Source organism: Bidens hawaiensis, unplaced genomic scaffold (genome assembly GCF_021521415.1).
Source record: "Bidens hawaiensis isolate Kalapana, Puna unplaced genomic scaffold, B.hawaiensis_p1.1 tig00032488_1, whole genome shotgun sequence".
Taxonomy (NCBI): Eukaryota; Viridiplantae; Streptophyta; class Magnoliopsida; order Asterales; family Asteraceae; genus Bidens; species Bidens hawaiensis.
Window position 1 is genome coordinate 1 of NW_027495548.1, and position 19,488 is coordinate 19,488.

Here is a 19,488-nt window from a genome sequence, read left to right on the forward strand (position 1 = left end):
AATAACGAAAATTCGATTAGAATCAGGTCGAATGTCTTGTAAAATTAAAGAAATGTACAATCTTAATTGTAAAATGAACCGAACCCAAATAAAAAGAGATCACCAACCTCCTCTAGATGCAGATAAAACTCGCAATCATGTGTGAATGAAATATGATACAACACGAACACGGGCACTGTATCGAGGGGTAGATGAAAATCATACATCACCAATAATCACCACAAGAACATACACCATCCTTAAAATTATGAAACCGATTAGAATCCCTCACGATAATTTCCCGCTCAGTGATTCTAGATATAAACTTGGTGGCATTATGACAGTCCCCACACACGCGCAAATTCTTAAATATTCTAATAGGCATTCGAGCAGGAGTATTAATAATACCATACGCGATAGCCAATCTTTCACTGTGACTAGTAAGAATATGCTGCTTTTCATCCTCCTCAACGTCCTGCAACACAAAACTATAATCGGGAATATACCCGAGAATCTTCATTTTTGCCGTTAAATTTTCCAACTCTTGGTATATTAAATCACATTGCGGATGTGATTGGTTCCCGGTGTAAAAAACCTCCATTTTATTATTTCATTCAATCGAGCTCCAACCCAGAGTCTTCTTTAATCCCTTACTGTTAGCCAATGATCTCACTGTATTCACACCATCCCATTTGCCTGCATTCGCGTATATATTCGATAATAATACGTAATATCCGACATTATCCGGATCAACTTCTAGTAATTTATCCGAAGCCACCTTACCCAAATCAGCGATTTCATAAATCCTACACGCACCCAAAAGTGCACCCCAAACCGAAGCATCCGGCTGTAACGGCATACCCTTTATAATATTATACGCTTTTTCTAATTGTCCGGCCCGACCCAACAAATCAACCAAGCATCCGTAATGCTTTAAGCTCGGTTTAATCCCGTAATCATGTTGCATGATATCAAAGCACCACTCACCCTGCTCGACTAAACCCGAGTGGCTACACGCAGATAATGACGAAAAGAAAGTTATCGCGTCAGGCTGAACCCCTTCATCAAGCATATTATTAAGCAGCTTCAAAGACGTTTCTCCCTGTCCGTGTATACCGAGACACGATATCACAGCATTCCACGGGACCAAACTTGTTTTCGGGACTTCGTAAAACAAGTTCATCGTCTCTTCCACTTTCCCGCATTTACCATAAAGATCGATTAGACACGTTCCTATAAACACATCCAAAAGTAGACCTGTTTTCAAAACCCACCCGTGGGTTTTTGCCCCGTCTTTTAGGGCTCCAATATGAGCATAAGCCGGTATAACACTAGCCCAAGTTCCTTGATTCGGTGTGACGTGTTCAGTTTCTATCATCACACGGTACACTTCAATGGCTTCATTTGCTAGACTGTTTTGACCGTACCCCGTAATCATCGTGTTCCACGAAACCACATCTTTAAGAGCTATTTTATCAAACAATTTCCATGCAGAATCAACATTTCCCAGTTTGGCATACATGTCAATCACCGCATTCCCGATGATCACATCTTTTTCAAACCAACATCTCCTTAACACAAAACCTTGTACACATCGGCTACTTTCAGAATCCCGAGACTGAGCAATACCCGAAGCAACACTTACTAGTGTCAACAAATCGGGCTTAAACCCGTTCATTTGCATCCCATGGAAGAACTTAAGTGCACGATCCGGATCATTATTCTGCTCATAAGCAGCAATTATCGAATTCCACGAAACCAAGTCTCTCGTCACCAAACTATCAAAAACCTTCTGTGCATCCTCTACTTCACCAAACTTTGCATAAAAGTTAATAAACGCATTGCCAACAAACAAATCGGACTCCAACCCGTGTTTCACAACATATAAATGTGTCAATCTTCCTTGCACCATACTATCCATTTGTGCACAAACCGGGAGAATAGTGGATACCGTTACAGAATCCATTTTAACCCCTTCGCGCCTCATCTCATCCAAAACCTCCAACGCCTTTTCACCTTTCCTGTTTTGACAAAACCCCAAGATTATCGCGTTCCAACAACCCATTTCCCGAAATGGCATATTTGTAAATATTTGGTAAGCAGCATTGAATAAACCGAACCGACAGTACATATGTACCAAAGAAGCTGCCACAAACACATCCCATTCCAAACCCGTTTTCAAAATCAACGCGTGTATTCTACTCCCATTGTTTATATCCCGACACGCTTTTAATACAGCCGGGAAAGTATAGAAATCGGGCTTTACGTCATACTTCAACATTTTGTATAAACATTTCACAGCATCTGTAGGAAAGCCATTGCGAACATATGCAGATATGATGGAGTTCCATGTGTAAACGTCTTTGGTCGGGATTTGATCAAAGGTTTGTTGACATAACGAGATGTTACCGAGATTGGAATAAAGATTGAGAAGTCGGGTGGAAATAAATAAACTTTGGACCTTCCCCAATACGATAAGTAATGCGTGAACACGTTTGGCGAGGTGGGTATTCGTGCTTGAATGAAATAGAAGGTCAACGTCGATCGCGCGATTATCGCTCCCAATTTCTTTTGGTGAATATGATGTATGAAGACACCGATTAAAACAAGAAAGTTCTGAAATATAGTTGCTTTTGTAGTTTGAAACAATCTGGAAGTAAAATAAAATACATATATATGAATTAAGGTTTTTACAATGTGAATAATATAAATCAGAAATTAGTAATACTAATTATAATGATGGATGAGAAGAACAAAGAGTCTCACCTACCTCCAATAACAAGCCTGAGCATTGGATGTAGAATACGACTCGTTAACACGTATATAGATTTCTAAGCCTTGAAACGGTGCCCTGCAATTATTATGTTAAAAACTCTTAAGTTATATGTATTTTCAATATAGGTGTCGAGCACTCAAGCCATTATGAAAAATGACACAAATTATCCTAAATAGCCTAAAACTAGAAACACTATTGCAACGTTCTTATTCTTTTGCAAACACTTACAAAAAGACACTAAGTAGCATCAATAATCAATTAACAAGTACAAAGACCAACATGCATAATATCAACGTCTTCAGATGCGCCTATATCAACATATACAACAGATGTTACTTCTCATGTTTTAGCAGCAACTAAACAAAGACAGAGTAACCATGACCCTTTTATCTCTTCATGCAATAACCATGACAAAATTTAATCAATTCAGCTTAACATTTTACATAAAACTAAGAACTGCAAAATATACTACCGCAGGGAGTAATACACAAAACACTCACACAGGCCATGTGATAAAAAAGATAGGAATGGAGTTTCCATAGATAAGAAATTAGTAATCCAGTTTCCACTGATACCTGTTGACTCAAAGGGGAACTGATATTTGAATCGTTGTGGAATCAACGAAGAGTAAAGAATAATCTTATAATGCATCGGTAATTCATCTGCCTTCCATATACGATTTTGCCCTGTATTTCATTTTTTAACAAACTTGTAAGTTTACAATACACAAACTTAACACAAAAGAACCACAGGCATATAACGATAGAAACTAAAAACTGCATATAAAAATTTGTAGATTAGATGTAAAAACTACATGGATAGTAACTATAATTACTTGAACAAAACAACATGCATATAAAAATTTGTAGATTAGATGCACAAACCTATTAAAACCAAAATTTGCAATGATAACTATGCACCAGTCCAACAAGATAGTTCCCAAATCAAAATCATGATCATCACGTGTCTATATAACGATAGAAACCAAAAACCGCACGCCTAAACATTTAGTAATTGAAGAAGCATTGCGTCTGCAATAGCTTCTTAAAAGGATATAAGTTTTAGATGTGGCCCAAGTATCAAGTGAGAAGAGTATTAACTGAATCACTACAGACTGTGGTGTTTGTGTAAAAAGATTAACAATAATAAGAAACAGACAGGCAGATGAATGCAAATCAAAGGGTAAATGTAAAAGCAAACCCATCGAATGTAAAATCTAATAACATTAACAACAAACCCATTGACCCACTCGGCTCCAATAACAGCTTCAATTTCAGTTAACAACAAACAGACAACTTTGATAAATATTTCAAAAATGGAGATGCTTGGATTTCATAAGCAGTCAATCAAGGGAATTAGAACCAACCCTAATAGCAAATGAAAGAAAAGGGGGAAAATAAATTCAATTCGAAATTAAATTAATTGTTACCTTAAACAAACAAACAAACCAACCAATCAGACTCGTTCATTGAGCAGCAAAGGGATGTATGGTTTCCAAGGGTTTATTATAGTTTTCATTCTAACCCTTCATGTTTTAATACCTGACGAAAGTTTACCTTTAAAAGGTTTAAAATAGAATAAAATAAGAAAAGGGGCATTCCGAGAATCGAAATCGGGACCTCTCGCACCCGAAGCGAGAATCATAACACTAGACCAAATGCCCTTCGAATTTAATTTTTTTAGTTTAAATTTTTATCTTCAAACGACGTTTGTTAGGAAACAGAAGATTTCCTCTCTTAAATTTGCCACTTTTGGCTATTTTGGGACAAGCTTATCTATTACGCTGGGCGTTATGGAGAAGAATTTGATAGTTGAAGTGTAACTGTAGTCAGCGGAGTTTTAACTAGTTAACTAATTAGACATTAAATAAAGAAAAAATTACAAATTTTTCCCTTTAGAATTACATAGATTACGGAATAGGATCTTTATCAAAAAAAAGTATCACTCTTTGTCCTTTATTTGGATGTTTGTCATGGTTTTTGTCCTTTAAGCTAACACCCGTTAACTTTTCCCGTTAAACAACCTCATGTGCATAAAACGTGATGGGCATAATCGTCTTTTCCCCTGCCCTTCTCTTTCCTCATCCTCAATTGTTAAACTTCAACACCCTTAAAATAATCAACACCCTTCAAAATTTAGAAAGTCCGTTACCTGGTTAACTGGCGCCTCTTAACGCCCTTGCCTTAACAACCCAGCGCGGTATAAAGCTTAGCCAGCCCCGCCCACAACAAATAGTCAAATAGCCTTTTACGGGACAAAGGAGCTAGCTAAACATTTTGGGTCAACAGTCTACTTAAGCGTAAACTTCAAAAATCACTATTTATAAACCACAAAGTATTTTTCCGATCACTTTTGATAAATATTAAAATTCACTTGCTTGTTAAGGTAAAATGTACATCACCTTAACATTGACAGACGAAGTCTACAAGGAATTTAAGAAATTAGATGCTCCATACTTTTCAAGTACTCTTTGAGAGCTGTAAAGCAATCATATAAATAAAACTACTTATTTTGTGATTGCATTTTGATAGGGATATATTATTCGAATTAGCACGTCATCCATACACATACGAAGTGGGGGTGTTGCCTAAAGTATATATTGCATTATTTCTTCACTTTTTTTTCCTATTTTATTATTTAACTAAGTTTATGCAACTTTATTTTTAGTAGAGACAAGAGTGTTAAGGTGTTGTGTATTTTTTTTAATCACAAAAATGTTGCTATCATTGATTATTTTACATTGAAATAAATGATTGAGTTATTGCTAAGATTAATTAGTAGAAAAAAAATGTTAAAGATAAAGAATGTCAGAGAGTTCTGCTTTTGTGGTGGCAAAACGATTGTCAAGTGGTAGTCGGTAGGATTGTTTTCAGGGGGAACGCACAAGCCAAACTCTGAAGCCAGCGTGAGCACAGTTAAGACAACGTAGTCTGGCTAGAGTGAGAGCCTCGGGGCTCTTTAAATTTGTAGAGTGTGGTAGGCTAATTACAAGAAAATCATTGTTTTAATAAAAGTGTTTCTTAACTATATTATATATGCTAGATAAATAGCAATTTATCAGTGCCACGAGAATCCTTATTAGCACCATTGTTTGACTTCTTTTATATTAATTACAACATGAAATCAAATTGATAGTTTGGTCTGGTGTCTTAAACTGTTATTGGTGACTCTTCAAAAGAGGTATTCGGGTGAGTTCAAATCACCTTGTCATCAATTTGTTTTGTTTTTTTTTTGTTATCTTCTAATTCCTTGGCTATAAGTGTTTTTAGTCATTTTTAATGTGTTTTTTATTATCTATTTATCTATAAAAGTATGGTTTTTTTAATTTTTTATTATCTATTTATGTATAAAAATATAGTTTTTTTAAGTATGATAATTGTTTTTAGGTTTAGTTCTATACTTGTAATGAAACTAACTGATACCGAACGAATTCATGTCAACTTGCCGACGCAACGATCGTGTTTTCTTAAATATGTTAACTTGACGAAATTTGTTTTTTGGTTTAGTTTTGGTACCGTAACAACGTAGCCAATGCGGCTCGAATTCGCATTTGCTCGTCACTGCAATGTTCGTCTTTTACTGACCGAATAAACATCGTTTTAAATATGTTTTTATCATATCATAGGTTATACGAGTTTCAATACTATTTTGGACGTCTATTAATTTACTTTTAAGGTTTAATGCATATATGGGCACGAACTTAGTTGATGGCAACTAATTTCTTATCACTTTGATTATAAGTTGTATGAGTTTTGATACTCTTTTGTAGGCCTGTCACTTTTACCTGAAACCCGAAACCCAACCCGAGAAAACATGTACCCGAACCCGAACTAACCCGGCCCGAAAAACCCGAACACGAGAAAAGACTAACCCGAACCCGAACCAAATTAATTCGGGTTGGTTCTCGGGTTTGCTTTATAAGTTTTGGGTCAACCTGAATAACCCGAATAAACATTTAGTTTGAAATTAAATGTACTTTTAGGTATAATAGGCTTAGTGTTAGACACCAACGTTTTCAAAATTTGGTCCTAATCAATTGTTGTCATTACAACTATTATAGATCGATTATTTATTGTTAATTTATGTTTTCCGTTTATTACTAATAGCAACCGTAATCGAACAACCAAATCACACCGATTGAAGACGATTATGGTTCGAATTAGTTTTACTCTTCTTTTGGATTATTATATCAAGTTATGTTGGTTTATGTAAGGCCCCGTTACCGGTACCCTACTTGGACGTTGGATTTACTCATAAACACAATCCTAAATATCAGAGTTAATTAAAATCTGCGGAATAATAATAATAATAATAATAATAATAATAATAATCGTCATCCATTCAGTACAAACATCCATAACTTGTCTTTTAAAAACATAACATAACATATAATATCAAACATCATAATAGATCTTCAGATGCCAGTCTCTTCCAATTCTCTCATGTCTCTCTCTCAAGCCAGCTGCCTTAGTAGATTAACTTGCGTGCATACTAAAAGTCAGCTACGTTGAGTGAGTTCTGTTAATCAGACGACATGCAATACATTCATATACTTACATATGCACCCGATGGTACATACCTTCATATTTACTTACATACTTACTTATATGCGTATTTTCATTCTTTATTTCATACTTACATACATACTTTCATTCATACATATAGGTTTTAAAGAGAATTCCGCCCTATAACCTTCGCCAATATATTAGGGTCGGTTCCCTACATTCGCCGAGATTATTAGGGTCAGTTCCCTATATTCGCCGACATTATTCGGGTCGGTTCCCTGCATTCGCCGACATTACAAGGGTCGGTTCCCTGCATTAGCCGATATTATCAGGGTCGGTTCGTTTTTCTAACTATACCTTCCATACCTTTCTATACATTCATAATTATAACTTCCATACGTTCATACATCACTTATATATATATATACATATATATATATATATAAATAGGTATTGGATCATTTCAAAAGTTTTTTTACAGCGAGAAGTGCGAGAAGTGAACGTGTAACTCCATTAATGTCACACCCTCAAAATCCACTAACGGAGTTTTACCGTCAGAGGGTGTGAACTAACAGGATCGAAATCATTAGTTATAATCAAACCATAAAAACGTTTAAATGAAAATAAGTGCGGAAGCGTAAAACCATAGAAACCAATGTTGCGTCACGCAGGACGACTTAAAAACCCAATGATAACAGTTTAAAAAAAGTTTGCATAATTAAAAGTGTTTCAAGCAATGCATGATCCTAAACCGCGCGCCCGGCTCGGCTACCTGAGAATAACATACTAAAAGTGTCAACACGGGGTTGGTGAGTTCACAAGTTTATATAAAATAAAGCGTTTTGCGTTCAGCGTTTTGCGTTAAGCGTTTTGCGTTCAGCGTTTTGCGTTAAGCGTTTTGCGTTACCAGATAGTGTTATGTCAATTATATATCTATAGGTAGCTAGCCTATAAACAAGTATTACTAAGTGTTCGACACCGAAGCTGACTGTTTATCATTTGCCTTGCCACCAGGTCTATCCCGACCATGGTATGTGTTTAGCCAAGATTACACCCACTCGACCTCCAGTCGAGTTTAGCGTTGGGTGGGGTTTGTCAAACCCAGTAGTACTACTCAACAATGACTCGCTATTATCCAATATTAAATGGTTCGAAGTGAATGAAGGACTTTAGTTAACGCGTTTGCCACTTAGTCTTTACAAGTGATATATAATCTATATTAACAAAATCTTAAATGCGTTTTTGGAGTATGTTATCTCCCCAAGTGAAAAGCGTTTGAAAACAGTTTAAAGGGGTAAGTGAAACTCACTGTTTGCGAAGAATTCCCAAAATAAATCACCAAGTGATGCGCGTCACAGAAAACTCTCTCTAGCGTTCTAAAACAACAAGGAGATTTTCTAAGTATCGGAACTAATATCGAGTCTCTAGACCTGGCACATAATTCCTAATCACAAGATACGTTTCGTGTTTGTTTGTGAATCGTGTGTGACTTAACGAGTACATTTGTGATACGATACGTGTGTGAACAATTATTTACGTGTCATGTATTAATAACGTATATCACTAGCAACTATTCCCCGCAGGGGCAATTTGGTCAAAATACCACACTTATTTAGCAAGTATTCCCCGCAGGGGCAATTTGGTCAAAACATAACAATTAACTAGCAACTAGCACTTTTCATGCATTTTCACAAAGTTCGGCAGTTAACTTTACCGAGACAGAATTCTACTTGAAAGATTATACTATTCCACCGATCATAGCATCTCAATTAATTCATCAAAAATCATCACAAAAAGCATACATGTATTAGGTTTCCAGAACATGTTTTATTTTATTTTTATTCCACATAGGTTTCTCACAATGATCAAAACAATACAGCAAACTCATAACAGTCAAATTCATGCGCAACAGAATGTTATTTGAAATTCCCGTTAAATGAAAAATCCAACAGATGCAAGACCACTTGGGTTAGGTTCCTAACTCAACAAGTCAACTTCCAGAAGTGAAACCAATCCAATTGGTCTCGTAGTTCATGAGATATAATATTTACAAAACAACCTAACAGCAGGTCTAACAACTCAGCTTTGCACAACGTTTTTGTAAAATCATAAAGGTTAACTTTTACACGTCCAAAAATTGCAAATTTATATTCTTTAGAAACTAGACTCAACCTAGTTTACTGTAGTATCAATAATCTCAACCAATTCTTAAATTAACATTTAGTTACAGTTGTCTAATCATAACTTACAATCTGTCCAGTACCAGTTTTGACCTTTAATCGCATTTAAATCGTTTGACCAACCAAAACACCTCCAAATTAGGCGTGGTTGGACTTTCTGAAAACTAGACTCAGAGTACTACCTTGTAGACTCATAATTAGCTCGGTTTGCTTATATACTCAACAAGTTACACACCGTTCAATTTTAACAATCACTGCTGTCAAACTCAGCAAGCATAAACAATCATCTAACATGCATTCTAAGCATATGACATAACTCAAAACATGCAATAAACATTATTAATCATAAAAATCAGTAGTAACCCTTTAGGGTTTACAAACAATTAATGATTCATCAATCTTTCACCGTTCAAAATCACATATGACTATCAATATCAATCACTAACACATAATTAATCATCCTCTAGCCATAATCAATCATAAAACACTTAATATATGATATTCAATAGTTAGGGTTTCATATATATACCTTAAAAACGCAGAGATAACCAAGAGAAACGCGAGAGGTGCTTAGAAACGAGTGTAGGATGCTTCAATTGTGAAAACCAAGATCAAACAAGGGTGGTATGGTGGTGATGTATGGCTGCCGATCGCAAGAGGGGAGGGGGGTGAGGTGCCGTCGGGTTTTTGAGAGAGAAAGGGAAAGAGATTAGGGTTTTTGATTTATATTATTAATAATAATAAGTTACATCAAGGCCCCTCCACTTCTAAACATTATTTTTCTAGCTTAATCTAAGTTGTTTGCATCTTGAGTTAACGTTTTAAACAATATTATCACATAACACATAAGTCTAACACATAATTATCATATAATTATTGTTTTGACGTTTTTCGTTTATTCACCACTGGTTTGCGTCAATTCGTTTGCGTTTCGGTGCAATTCCCGAAAGACTACACATGTAGTAAGTGTCAAGCGTCATTTAAACCCTAGTTTAAATGTAATGAGGTGTGCATTATAGATTCAATGATCTTTAAGTTTGAATTGACGGAGTTGAGTTAACGGAGTTAACCTGAAATTGACGATTGTCACAATTAATCCCTAATTTCACTCCCTTTCTTATGTGTAGGTGCGTTGTGTAGGTGCATATGTATGTGTGTAGGTACGTATGTTTGTATATGTGTACGTATGTTTGTATATGTGTATGTATGTTTGTATGTGTAGGTACATAGGTTTGAATGTGGCTCAGTACATTTATATGTTTGTAGGTTGGTTTGAATGTGTAATTAAGACATAAATACAACCAACCTACATATATATATAGGTAACATCATATGAAAGGGAGTGAAATTAGGAATTAATAGGGTTATACATTCACTTCTCGCTGTAATATCACTTCTCGCAAGATCCATCCCATATATATATATATATATATATCATATCTTTAAACTATCCCTTGACGGTACATGCAATATCCGAAGATCGTCCATGCATCGTCAAACGTTCATTCATACATAAATCATATAAGACATACACTTATTTACGTGTCATGTATTAATAACGTATATCACTAGCAACTATTCCCCGCAGGGGCAATTTGGTCAAAATACCACACTTATTTAGCAAGTATTCCCCGCATGGGCAATTTGGTCAAAACATAACAATTAACTAGCAACTAGCACTTTTCATGCATTTTCACAAAGTTCGGCAGTTAACTTTACCGAGACAGAATTCTACTTGAAAGATTATACTATTCCACCGATCATAGCATCTCAATTAATTCATCAAAAATCATCACAAAAAGCATACATGTATTAGGTTTCCAGAACATGTTTTATTTTATTTTTATTCCACATAGGTTTCTCACAATGATCCAAACATTACAGCAAACTCATAACAGTCAAATTCATGCGCAACAGAATGTTATTTGAATTCCCGTTAAATGAAAAATCCAACAGATGCAAGACCACTTGGGTTAGGTTCCTAACTCAACAAGTCAACTTCCAGAAGTGAAACCAACCCAATTGGTCTCGTAGTTCATGAGATATAATATTTACAAAACAACCTAACAGCAGGTCTAACAACTCAGCTTTGCACAACGTTTTTGTAAAATCATAAAGGTTAACTTTTACACGTCCAAAAATTGCAAATTTATATTCTTTAGAAACTAGACTCAACCTAGTTTACTGTAGTATCAATAATCTCAACCAATTCTTACATTAACATTTAGTTACAGTTGTCTAATCATAACTTACAATCTGTCTATATAAGAATAAACTTAAAAAAGTATCAAACAAGATTAGAACTTACAACCTCTTGGTTAGATTTCATACCTTTTTGCCACTAGACAAAGCTAGTGGATATATTTCCTTTGGGACTATGGTCACAATAAGGGAAAGCATAAAGTCTCTTGGGATATTGTGTGTCGGCCGAAATGTGAAGGTGGTTTGGGTATCCGGCGTATCCGGGATGTCAATAACTCTCTTCTGGTTTATCATATTTGGAGTTTAATCAATGTTCGTAATTCGTTGTGGGTTAAATGGGTTCATGAGTATAAAATGAAGGGGCGAAATTTTTGGAGCTTGCAGATTCCTAACTCGTGTACTTGGGGGTGGAGGAAAATTCTTCAGTTTCGTCCCCGTATTAGACAGTTTATATGGCATGAAATTGGTAATGGGAGAGCTACTTCAGTTTGGTACGATAAATGGGATGTTCTTTGTCCTTTAATTGATTATATCAACCCTAGAGCAATTCATCGGGCTGGATTGTCTTTAGTGACATGTGTCAGTGATGTTGTTCATCATAATAACTGGGGTTGGCCGCCTGATTGGATGTTGAGATACCCAATTCTTTCGAACTTAAAAGATGTAAGTCTTTGTCCGGATATGAGGGACAAGATAGTGGTTTTGGATGAGAATGGGACTTCAATAAATTTCTCGACTTCAGGTATATGGCATCTTCTTCGGAGACCGGCGGATAAGGTGTCTTGGGTGCATGTTGTTTGGTTCTCTCAATGTGTTCCAAAACACTCCTTTATGTTGTGGACTGTGATTCATGACAGGTTGAGCACGCAGAATCGTATTATGGGGTGGAAGATTGGTGGGTATCCAAATCATAACTTGTATTGCTGCCTTCTTTGTAATGGAGAGCCGGATTCTCATAATCATCTCTTCTTTGACTGTAAGTTCTCTTCTGAGGTTTGGAGTATTGTAAAAATGAAGGGGAAGTTTCAGGGGTGCAGAAATGGTTGGGCGAATATTCTCCAATATGTGTCTCAATTTGGAATGTCCAACTCTATTGAGAATGTTGTTAATCGGCTGTTATTTGGGGCGTCGGTGTACGTTATTTGGAAGGAGCGAAATAACCGGCTTTTCAGGAACTCCTTGAAGACTCCTACGACTGTTGCAGAAGAAATTATTAGGGGTACTCGCCTAAAGCTTATGACTCTTAAGTTCAAGAATCCGGAACGGATTAATCGGGTTCTCGAGGATTGGCATTTTCCGCGGGGAGTTTCCCATCAAATTGATGATAATGGTTGATTTGTTTTTTTTTTCCTTGGTTCTTGTGTAAGCTTTAGCTGTGTTTACCAGTTTTGGTGGTTTTGGTTTGTCTACTCTTGTATGGCATGTCATACTTGAGAACTAATATGGCACTCTGCCATATTACTTGTATTTTTTGGATGTGTGAATGCATTTAACCGGGTGAACCCCTTTACCCAAAAAAAACTTACAATCTGTCCAGTACCAGTTTTGACCTTTAATCGCATTTAAATCGTTTGACCAACCAAAACACCTCCAAATTAGGCGTGGTTGGACTTTCTGAAAACTAGACTCAGAGTACTACCTTGTAGACTCATAATTAGCTCGGTTTGCTTATATACTCAACAAGTTACACACCGTTCAATTTTAACAATCACTGCTGTCAAACTCAGCAAGCATAAACAATCATCTAACATGCATCCTAAGCATATGACATAACTCAAAACATGCAATAAACATTATTAATCACAAAAATCAGTAGTAACCCTTTAGGGTTTACGAACAATTAATGATTCATCAATCTTTCACCGTTCAAAATCACATATGACTATCAATATCAATCACTAACACATAATTAATCATCCTCTAGCCATAATCAATCATAAAACACTTAATATATGATATTCAATAGTTAGGGTTTCATATATATACCTTAAAAACGCAGAGATAACCAAGAGAAACGCGAGAGGTGCTTAGAAACGAGTGTAGGATGCTTCAATTGTGAAAACCAAGATCAAACAAGGGTGGTATGGTGGTGATGTATGGCTGCCGATCGCAAGAGGGGAGGGGGGTGAGGTGCCGTCGGGTTTTTGAGAGAGAAAGGGAAAGAGATTAGGGTTTTTGATTTATATTATTAATAATAATAAGTTACATCAAGGCCCCTCCACTTCTAAACATTATTTTTCTAGCTTAATCTAAGTTGTTTGCATCTTGAGTTAACGTTTTAAACAATATTATCACATAACACATAAGTCTAACACATAATTATCATATAATTATTGTTTTGACGTTTTTCGTTTATTCACCACTGGTTTGCGTCAATTCGTTTGCGTTTCGGTGCAATTCCCGAAAGACTACACATGTAGTAAGTGTCAAGCGTCATTTAAACCCTAGTTTAAATGTAATGAGGTGTGCGTTATAGATTCAATGATCTTTAAGTTTGAATTGACGGAGTTGAGTTAACGGAGTTAACCTGAAATTGACGATTGTCACAATTAATCCCTAATTTCACTCCCTTTCTTATGTGTAGGTGCGTTGTGTAGGTGCATATGTATGTGTGTAGGTACGTATGTTTGTATATGTGTACGTATGTTTGTATATGTGTATGTATGTTTGTATGTGTAGGTACATAGGTTTGAATGTGGCTCAGTACATTTATATGTTTGTAGGTTGGTTTGAATGTGTAATTAAGACATAAATACAACCAACCTACATATATATATAGGTAACATCATATGAAAGGGAGTGAAATTAGGAATTAATAGAGTTATACATTCACTTCTCGCTGTAATATCACTTCTCGCAAGATCCATCCCCTATATATATATATATATCATATCTTTAAACTATCCCTTGACGGTACATGCAATATCCGAAGATCGTCCATGCATCGTCAAACGTTCATTCATACATAAATCATATAAGACATACACTTACCTCTTAAGGTAAGTATATTAACTAATCACATCGAGTATGCACACCACCCCTGAAAACATAACAAGGAATGGGGCTAGAAACTCACATGAACTCGGTTACATTCACCGTTAATGGTTATTCTTTTCTTTAGCTGTGCGCGACTAACTGTATAACAATTACACGTATCAATTAACTATCACTACCCATATCGTATTTCTAGTTTAATTATAACCCTTAAAGAACGGGGGTCCGGGGGGCAGCGCCCCTGGCAGCGGGGTCTATGAGCGGCAGCCCCTAGCAGGGTCCAAGGGACAGAGCCCCTGGCTGGGGTCGAGCTGCCAGGTCAGCTTGGGAAAATATTATTTCCATTAACTGTCTTAACACATTTTGCATTAGAATTCTAATTTATTATCTTGTTTGCTAATTCATAAAGTTCGAGGGCTTCTTTGTAATTATTGCATTTTATCTTAAGTCCAGGGACCTTTCTTTCATTCTTTCAAAGTATAATTTGTTATCCAGTTCCTTAACGAAGGGGTCTCATTCGTTACTTCTTGACGAATGGACTTTATAACGAATTGAACCTTTATAATGACTTAAACCTTATAACGAACTGGTCTTTATAAAGAATTGAACCTTTAAAACGAACTGGCCCTTATAACGAACTGGGGTTCATTCGTCAGTTCTCCATTAACGAATTTGCTTAATGAATGAAACTCATTTGTTATTCTTTCTTAACGAATTGACATAACGAATCAGCCTAATGAATCAAAGCTCATTCGTTAACTCTCCGTAACGAATTGCTTAACGAATTCATTACACGCGCGCCTAGGCTTAGGTCAGAATGTCTGGGAACATTCTCTGACATTCTTACCTCATACGGACCATTTCCGGCGCCGCCGTGCCAGAAAACCGGTCGGTGGCCGGAAAAGCGTATTTTACCCCATTTTACACCGTTTTCACCGTTTTTCATCCCGTTCGAACCAGATCTGAGTTAGGGTGACCCCTAAGCTCGTCTTTTATCGGTTTATACCCGATTCCATCCGGATCTCGTGACTTTAACGGTTTTGGGTGTCGGCTCGTCGTTTCGCGACTAGATCTAGCGGGTTTGGATCCATACAATATCATACTATCATTACCTTGGATCGATACTCGGGTTTTCCTTGGTTATTTCGGCTAGAGAGGGAGAAATGAGAGAAAGAGCTTAAGTGTGTGTTTTGGGTGGTGTATGGAATGGATGAGAATGAATTAATAAATGGTTAATTATGGTATTTATATCATGGGTCATGGGCTCAAGCCCATGGACTTTTCCTCATTCTTTATTAACCCAAGTCCATTACCCATTTTACTTAACCCAACACTAGCCTAACTCATAATAACTCATATTCTATTTTATTAACCGAAACGAGAAAACGGGATGTTACAGTTTATTATTTGATTATTCGCTTACGAGCAAAGAATAATATGTTGTTTTAGATTTAGCATTGTAGTTTGTTAATTTTTTTTTGTTTTTTGTTTTGTTTTATAGAATACTGGAAACCCGATTAACCCAACCCGAATTACCTGAACCCGAAAAAGCCATAAGAGATTCGGGTTGTGTTTCGGATCAAGATTTAAAACTTTGAAACCCGAAAAACAAACCCGAATAACACCCCTACTCTTTTGGGTCTTTACATAATTAATTTTTATTTAGTCTTGGTGTTGTAACAAACTTAAACGAAGCCAACATAAATTCGTGCCCTGCCGCCGCAACACGGCTGGTTTGCTACATTTTATAGATAAATAGTGAAGCTTGGCTACACCGAATTTTGTGGAACCGACAACTTGAAATTTTTTTATAGTATAAAATATAAGTTTTTTGTTTTTACAATTCCGGTACAACAACGAACTTTATTAAACAGAAAAAATCAGCATTGGCTCGCAACTGCAACCTTATTTTTATGACCGTATAATCGTCGTTTTAGATATGTTTTGTTGTATCATAAGATATACAAGTTTTTTTTAGCTCTGGTACCTTAATGAACATAACCAAAACTGGGGGAATTCGTGATCGGCTCGCCGCACAACACTTGGTTTTACCAGCCGAATAAACGTCATGATAGATATGGTATTTTTTTTTGTATCATAAGCTATGTGACTCTTTTGGGCATTTACTAATTTAATTGTTGGGTTTAGTGTTATTATAGTAACAAAGCTAACTGATACAAAGCTTATTTGTGACATATTGATCATAAGTTGTAAGTGTGAAGAACTGTTATAGGTGCTCACAAAAATATTTTTTTGGACTTAGTGTTGTTGTCATTACGAAATTAAATGATACTAACCAAATTCACGAAATTATGTTGACGCCGCAACGCAGCGGATGTTATCTGGTTGTAATTAATAGTGAAAAGACGATTATCTAAACTATATAAAGAGAATCCCAATGACCTCTTAATTTTTAAGAGGTCCAATCTATAATACAACTTGTACAACTTCAAATGCATAATTTTTAAATCTATTGGGGGCATTTTTGACTTTACACAAAATAAGTAACCCGTAACTTCCAATTCTCCTTTTAAATTTACAATATATACCCCTTAAAACTTACAATATATCCCTTAAACTTTAGTTAAATTTTGTAATATCTTGAAATGTTCTCATCTTTACCAAAAAATTAGTCTAACTTATCTTTTTCTCTGTTTACGTCCATAATTCTAAATATATAGTTTTCTTAAAAAACTGAACCAAATATTATGACGTGCTTATTTTTTTCGACTTTTCAATATAAAAAATTTTCAAAATCGAGTTGTAGATTATAATGTACAAGTCAATGAAGCATTAAAGTACAACTTATATATGCAACTAAAAACCTATAAAATGTTTATAAACACCCTTCTTTCTAATTTACATTATTAACTATGAAATTACATGTAAGGCCCCGTTATCGGTAGCCCTACTTTGTACGTTGGATTTACTCATAAACGCAGTTCTAAATATCAGAGTTAATAAAAACTTTCGTGGAATAATTAAACTTCAACCATAACATTTTACATAATCATCAAATCATGTCTTATAAAACATCCGTAGTCAATTAAAACAAAACATAGTCTTTAAAACATCACAACATTTCTCCGAGATGCCAGTATCTTCGATTCCATGCCATGTGTTTTCAGTCACGCGAGCTGCTTCAACCTATTTGCCTGCGTGCATACTAAAAGTCTGCTACGCTGAGTGAGTTCTAGTTAATGACATAACTTACTTTTCATACACATATACGTGCCCGAAGGTACGCATTACATGCATATCATGTTCAACATTCGTCCATACACATTCATATCTAACCATATATTATAAAGGGCGTTTCACCCTACATACCTCGGATATTATTAGGGTCCGGTACCCTCCATCCTCGAATATTATTAGGGTCCGGTCACCCTTCATCCTCGGATATTATTAGGGTCCGGTACCCTTCATCCTCGGATATTATTAGGGTCCGGTACCCTTCATCCTCGGATATTATTAGGGTCCGGTGCCCTTTCTTCCATTGCTTCATACTATACCTGTTCTTAAATACTTTTCCTGACAATACGTGCAATCTCCGAAGAGCGTTCACGTACCATTAACATATCATACGTACATTATGCATACATCATATATATTCATACATGCATCTTATCTTACATCATACATGGCAATCACATCTTTAGCTACCACCTGACGATACATGCAATATCTGAAGATCGTTCACGCACCGTCAAGCAATCATCATACATAAATCATACAAGGCATACACTTACCCCTTAAGGTAAGTGTATTAACTATCACATCGAGTATGCACACAGCCCCGAAAACATAACAAGGAAGTGGGGCTAGAAACTCACCTGAACGCGGTTACGTTCACCGTTAATAGTTATTCCCTTTTTAGGTGTACGCGACTAACTGTATAACAATTACACGTATCAATTAACTATCACTACCCATATCGCGTTTCTAGTCTAATTATAACCCTCTACGAATGGGGGTCAGGGGGCATCGCCCCCGGCATCGGGGTTCTAGGGGCGGCAGCCCCTAGCGGGGTCCAAGGGGCAGAGCCCCTTGCTGGGGTTAAGCTATCTTAGCACATTTTCCATTAGGATTTTGAATCATTATAAATTTGCTAACTTAAAATGTTCAAGGGCTTCTTTGTAATTAAATCATTCTTTTTCTAAGTCCAGGGACTGTTCTGTCATTTATTAAACTTCTGATTCGTTATTCAGTACTTAACGAATGGGAGTTCATAGCGAATTAACTATTATAACGAATCCGGCTTGTAACGAATCAAACATTATAACGAACTGGTCCTTATGACGAATTGGACCCTTTCACGAACTGGTCCATATAGCGAATTGGACCTTAACGAACTGATCCTTATACAACTGATCATAGAGTATCAAAGGTAATTCGTTACCCCTTTACCCTAACGAATCAGAGACGAACTAAGGCTAGTTCGTCGTGCTCCCTTATGCGAATTAACTAACGAATCACCCTTTGACCCCAACACTAGCCCAACTCATATTATAGTTATCTAAACCGATAACGACCCACTATAAAATAGACGAAATTTATATTATTATTATTATAACCAAAGGTAGGATGTTACAAGTCTTCCCTCTTTAAAGAGGTTTCGTCCCCGAAACCTAACTATTACATAAACAAATTTGGATAAAATTTGCGCATTTCTTCTTCAGCTTCCCATGTAGCATCTGATCTCTTGCGATGTTTCCATATCACTTTCAGCAGGGGTATGACCTTGTGACAAAGTTGCTTCTCTTTGCGATTAACAATCCCTATCGGTTGCTCAATGTAGTTCAGCTGTTCATCAACCTCAATGTCCATCAACGGCACGTGAGACGTGCCA

The 19,488-nt window shown here is 36.2% G+C and overlaps 1 pseudogene; it reads right to left on the minus strand.

Moving 5' to 3' along the window:
- Positions 1-36: 36 nt before the first annotated feature.
- On the minus strand, positions 37-6,350 carry LOC143583660 (pentatricopeptide repeat-containing protein At4g33990 pseudogene; annotated as a pseudogene).
- Positions 6,351-19,488: the final 13,138 nt, after the last annotated feature.